This window comes from Erinaceus europaeus, chromosome 19 (assembly GCF_950295315.1).
Source record: "Erinaceus europaeus chromosome 19, mEriEur2.1, whole genome shotgun sequence".
In the NCBI taxonomy this organism is placed as follows: Eukaryota; Metazoa; Chordata; class Mammalia; order Eulipotyphla; family Erinaceidae; genus Erinaceus; species Erinaceus europaeus.
This window is the reverse complement of record NC_080180.1, coordinates 15,216,137-15,222,794: the sequence shown is the minus strand read 5'-3', so window position 1 is coordinate 15,222,794 and position 6,658 is coordinate 15,216,137. Positions and strand designations below refer to the sequence as shown.

At 38.6% G+C, this 6,658-nt stretch overlaps 1 pseudogene; it reads left to right on the top strand.

Annotated features, from left to right (window-relative positions):
* Positions 1–921: 921 nt before the first annotated feature.
* LOC132534819 (U2 spliceosomal RNA) lies at positions 922–1,100 on the top strand (annotated as a pseudogene).
* The last annotated feature ends 5,558 nt before the right edge of the window (positions 1,101–6,658 follow it).

Genomic DNA, 6,658 nt, shown 5'->3' with positions numbered 1-6,658 from the left:
CTTTTAACCAAAATAAAATAAAGGAGAACTTCATCTGGAAGTGCTAGGATGATCAAAGTTAGAACTATGATTGAGCCCCCTTCTCTTCCTCTCTCTCTCATTTATATACCTCAAAGCTTGTAACTTTCTCTCTATTCTACCCCTGCCTTGTTACAATAAATACTTGTCTTCATGAGAATAAGAAAAAGAAAAAAAATATGTTGGAATGAAACCTAGAACATTAGGAGAGGATTTAGATAATTAAGAGTTAACTCAAACTATCATTTCCACCTGTTTTTAATGTTATTCTGAATAAAAGACACTAGAAATTTAAATATTTTAACTTGAACAAAGTATTTATTTAATTTTTAAAAAAGATTTTATTAATGAAAAAGATTGGAGGAAAGAGAAAGAACCAGACATCACTCCTGTACATGTGCTGTGGGGACTTGAACTCAGGACCTCATGCTTGAGAGTCCATTGCTTTATCCACTGTGCCACATCCCAGAGTGGAGAAAAAGGTAATTTGTAACTAAAGTAAAATCAGTATTAAAGCATCAAATTTATTGTTAAAACAATGAAACACTATTGCTGAAGTATCTTAACAAAGAAATAAAATACTTCATTTGCTATTTATTTCAGTTCTGAGTCCCCACCTTCATATTTGATTGGTGGTCTATCATAGTAGTAGAATGGAATAAAAATCTCTGAGGTCAGTTGATTTTGGCCTTACAAGACTAATAGGGCCCTGATTTACCCTCCACCTGAATAAACAGAAACTGGCAATATGTGTGAAAGAATGGATTTAAGAAATAGATGTCAGTAGATAACAGTGAACCTTATGAAATGAGAAATGCATGAGGTGATCTCTAGTGCATCTAGAGCTTACTGCTTTAAGATAATTTCCAGACTCAGGTGACAAGAAAGAAAACTCAAGATGGAATGGCCTCTTGGCCTCTTGGCTCAGATCAAGGCTAGTATTTATTCTCAGCAGTTTTGTAGTTGATGTAACCTCTGCCAGAGGACAATATGTTAAGTGGAGTTTGGAATTAGAAGCTTACTGTATTCCATTCCACTCCTGGACTTGGTATTATGGTAATTCCATGAACAGTGCATCCCCTTTGGGGGTTTAAAGTTTGTTTAAAACTTTTTTTAAAAAAGGAAATGGAGCTCAGAGAATCTCTTGAGTTGAGATAAAGCCAAGGATCTACAGAGAAAAGGATGTTAATTGTGCAGAAGAGGATATTAAGAAAGAGATATGGATGGGAGTGTGGAGATCTGTAGAGGGCCACTTGATAAGCTGCTTATCAAGGAACTCCCTGAAATCAGAGAAATGGGGGCTAAAGGAGAAACACCTAACATATACAGAGCACTGAGAACAGTACCCGATCCCTGAAAAGAGCAGAAAATCCTAAACCCCCCATGTCACTGCGGAGATGGAGATGACAACAGGTAGTAGCCTAGTAGTGGGGAGTCTCAGAATGAACATGGCTCCAGTCCCACCTGCAAAGCAAGATGGGAAAAGATCAAACTGTTCATGAGCTTTCAGCTGTATCACAAAACAAGGCTCAAGAATATGTGTAGTAATGCTGAAATAGCCAGGATACATGAAAAGTAAAGTCCACCTACTTGGATTGGAATCTCATAATAATAATAATAATAATAACAATAATAATAATACTAATAATAATAAATCAGCCATCTCTGAGGAACACCTTTTCATGTGTCAACTTCCTGTATGTCAGATTTGGCGAAATGCTTGTTCAGATCCTTGTCCCATTTTTTTTTTAAATAGCATTTTTCTTTCCTTCCTTCCTTCCTTCCTTCCTTCCTTCCTTCCTTTCTTTCTCTCTCTCTCTCTTTCTTTCTCTTTCTTATAAAAAGGAAACGCTGACAAAACCATAGGGTAAGAGGGGTACAGGGTACAACTCCACACAATTCCCATCACCAGAACTCTTGTATCCCATCCTCTCCCTTGATAGCTTTCCTATTCTTTAACCCTCTGGGAGTCTGGAACCAGGGTCATTATGGGATGCAGGAGGTGGAAATTCTGGCTTCTGTAATTGCTTCCCTGCTGCACATGAGCGTTGGCAGGTCGATCCATACTCCCAGCCTGCCTCTCTCTTTCCTAGTGGGGCGGGGTTCTGGGGAATCAGAGCTCCAGGACACATTGGTGGGGTTGTCTGTCCAACTTTGCCCCATTTCTTAAAAAAACTTGTTTGTATGCTCTTTTGTTGAGCTATAAACATAGCTTATGCATTTTGGTATTTGAACCCTTGTCTGACAAATGGTTTACAAACATCTTTTCCCTTTCAGTATGCTTCTTTTAACTTTAATAGTGGTTTCTTTCACTGTGTAGCAACTTTTAATTTATTTGTTTATTTATTTATTTAATTTTTGCCTCCAGGGTTATTGCTGGGGCTCGGAGCCTGCACTACAAATCCACTGTTCCTGGAAGCTATTTTTTTCTTTTATTGCCCTTGTTGTTTATCATTGTTGTTGTTATTATTGTTGTTATTGCTGTCATTGTTGTTGGATAGGACAGAGAGAAATAGAGAGAGGAGAAAAAGACGGGGAGAGAAAGATAGACACCTGCAGACCTGCTTCACTGCTTTTGAAGCGACCCACCTGCAGGTAGGGGCTGGGGCCTGGAACCAGGATCCTTGCACCAGTTCTTGCACTTTGCACTATGTGCACTTAACCCGCTGTGCTGCTGCCTGACCCTGCAGCAAGTTTTTAGTTTGGTGATTCCTGTTTGTTCATATTGACTTTTTGCTTTGTTTGCTGTTAGCAGTGAATCACTATAGAAGAGATCAATATCTACATTTTCTCCAGTACCTTTAAGGTTTCAGATATTATATGTATTTTTTCTTTTACTCCATTTATTTTTGGATAGAGATAGAGAAATTGAGAGAGAAGGGGGAGATAGAAGGAGGAAGAGAGAGATATGCACCGGCAGCACTGCTTCACTGCTCCTGAAGCATCCTCTCACTAGCTGGGGACTGGGAATTGAGCCTGGGTCCTGTAACATATGATCACTGGGAGCACTGTCCCTGTGTAAGCTTTTAACCTGTTTTGAAAATTATTTACATAGCTATTGTATGATGGAGGGAGGGAGAGAGAGAGAGAGGGAGAGGGAGAAGGAGAGGAAGAGGGAGAGAAAGAGGGAAAATGAAGAGAGGGAGAGGGAGAGGAGCAGACAAAGTCATTAATTGAAAGACCGGTTTTTTTGAGGATGTGAGTCATCTTTGATGACAGGGTACAGAGCTGTGTGGCAGGTTACATTTCAAGCAGCAGGGTCCCAGAGGGAGGTGCAGTTTCTCTGGTTTCTCAGTTTCCCATTGGGTGCACAGATGTGCATGATGCCACCTTCCTGGAGTAAGATCATGTTCAGGAAGCTTCATTGGCTGCTTCCTTATTCAAATTCAAATGGATTCTATTTATTTTAACGTATTTCAAATGAGATTACAATATTATACAATTTTAGAAGTGTAGCTATACACAGATGAATGTGTATAAGACTCAACTATGCCCATTACCGGCTTCTAGTGCTATGACAATGAAGACACTCCCTCTCTTCTCGTCACCCCTTACTTTCCCCTTTGACAGCCATCACTGATTTCAGAGTCTTAAGTTAACTTCACTATGTTTTGCAAGTTTGTTTATTTTATTGATTTATAGTTCATATAGGACTGTAATGTCTTGACCATTGTCTTTCGCTTCTTTCACTTAGCACAATCACCTTGAGTTCTGTTCATTTTGTCTTGAAAGGCACAATGTCATGTTTTTAATGACAAAATAGTATTCCACTGAGTTTATATCCCACATTGTCCCTACTAAAAAGTCCTTGTTAATGGACATTTAGGTTGATTCCATATTTTGGCTATTGTGAGTACTGTTGTAGTGAACATAGGGACGTATATATAATTTCTAACTAGTGTTTTCATATGGAAGGCTACAGTTTTGTGAAATAATATCTTCCAAAAATATATCCAAACCTGCATCAGAATAGCCAAGAGTTTAAAATAACTACAGGACCTCTCCCCCCAAACTATAAGAATCACACTTAGAGTAGAGTAGAATAGCAGTAAAGAACGTCAGGGTTTTTAGAGCAAAATCCATAGTTAAGGATTCTTTCACTTTTTTTTTTTTTAAGGTTATCTAGTTAGGATACTGGAAGACAGATTCTAACTGAAAATAGACTTTTCGTTATGTGATGCTTATTTATTGAAGGACAAAGCCTTATTATAAAATGAAGTAAAAAATAAATGGTGCTGCTGGAATTGAAGGTTTGAATGTGCTCTGAATTCAGATAATCAGTTAAAAGGAAGATGGGACAACTGGGATGAAAAAATCCATCATTAAATAGGCCTACTCTGGTACATTTAAGCAAATTCCCTAACGTGAATGTCATCGTTATTTTGTCAGAGATAATAGAAAACTGCATAGCAGGAGATAATAAGATTTTTAATTTCCTTATTTCTGTGTGTTTCTGCTAAAGATGGTGAATCAATTTAGCATCAGGTTTAAAACTGGCTTCTGCCTTTCTGTCTGCAGGACACTAGCAGTTTGTTATGTGATACTGAGGATATAATAAAGAACTGTGTTTTCAGGGGAAGGAATTCTAACAGAGTAAGCAGGACAGAGCCTGCTGTCTAAATGGCATTCATAATATTTCTGAGATTGAACTGTTCATTTGCAATCTTGGATGTGCAGTTTTGACTAAGAGAATAGAAAACCACTGAGAAAATTCTCAGCTATACAAAATGTTGCATTGAGTAAATTCACGAATTGAGAGAAAAAAGAAATAACCTATGTTTTCCCTTGGCTGTAACATTCAACTGCGCGCGCGCACGCGCACACGCACACGCACACGCACACGCACACGCACACGCACACGCACACGCACACGCACACGCACACGCACACGCACACGCACACACACACACACACACACACACACAGCCACAAATTGCTTAACACAGATTCTGTGTAGTTGATCTATGAATAAAGATAAATATGTTTGTCATTATCTCTGTAGAAGACAGTATTGAAGTCATTTGAACTTTTTAAAGAAATATAAAACATAATTTATTTTGATGTGGAAGACTATATTATTAGAGCTGTTTATCTATTCCCCAAATTCTAATAATAGTTTTTATTAAAGCTAATAAATTATATATAATTACATTTATATATATATATATATATATTAACTAGAGCACTGCTCAGCTCTGGTGTATGGTGTTGTCATGTAGGGGATTGAGCCTGGTACTTTGGAGCCTCAGGTATGAGAGTCTGTTGCGTAACTACTATGCTGTCTACCCCCACCTGACAATAATATTTTGACACTTTTGGGAAACCTACTTACTAGGTGGGAACATTATGTTGCTGTGAAAATCTGTATGGTTATATACTACTTCCTGTTACAGCATTGCTAGTTAAAAATTTGAAACATATAGATGTGAATATAGCCGTGGAATGAGATACCAATATAAATGTAGATATGTGCATTCACACATTATATTGATGCTTTTGATTTTATCTTTGTAATTAAATTTCATTTCATTAGTGAATTAACTGTGTTTTACAAAAATATAAGCTGTTATAATTAAGACAAGTGTGTAATGCTTTCACTCATATAGAATAGAGAGAGATGGAACAAATAAACTTACTTAAATAGTAGGCTAAGTAGGGGGCTGGGTGGGAGCACAGTGGGTTAAGTGTACATGGTGTAAAGTGGGTTAAGTGTACATGGTGTAAAGGATTGGCATAAGGATCCTGGGTTCAAGCCCCTGGCACCCCATCTGCAGCAGGGGGGTGGGGCTGTTGCTTCAAAAGAGGTGAAGCATGTCTTCAGGTGTCTTTCTCTCCCAGTCTCTTGTCTTCCATTCCTGTCTCAATTTCTCTCTGTCCTATCTAACAACAACAAAGATAAACAACAAGGGCAACAAAAATGGAAAAAATGGCTTCTAGGAGCTGTGGATTTGTAGTGCAGGCACTGAGTCCCAGCAATAACCCTGGAAGCAAAAAAAAAAAGGAGGCTAAGTGCAAATTGTCTCTTGGACAGTGGAACTTTGGTGATCTGTAAAGTATGGAACTGTGCTTTGCAAACATGAAAAAAGAAAAGAACTTCTGAATTTCTGAGATGCTAAAAATATAAAATAAAATGCACTTTAGAAAAAAATATTTCAGGATTGTAATTTCAGAGGCAGATATGGTGTGTGGGAGTCACCACACCCTACACCAACTTCCTGTGCCTCCTGCCCTCCCTCCATAACTACCAGAGTTTTCACAAAGTCCAAGAGACATTTTAGTTTCTTTCTTTCTTTCTTTTTTTGCCTCCAGGGTTATCACTGGGGTTCAGTGCCTGTATTATGAGTCTGCTGCAATTTTTTTCTCCTTTGTTGCCTTGTTTGTTTATCTTTGTTATTATTATTGTTGGGTAGGACAGAGAGAAATCAAGAGGGGCGGAGAAAACTTAAAACACCTGCAAACCTGCTTCACCTCTTGTGAAGTGACCCCCCCCCCTCGCAGGTGGGGTGTCGGGGGCTCCAACTGGGATCCTTAGGCTGGTGCTTGCATGGGTTACCCCCTAGATACACCCCCACTGCCTCCCTTTTCATTGTTGATGCTTCTGTTGTTTAACACAATAAAAGGCTCATCATCAAGGGCATGG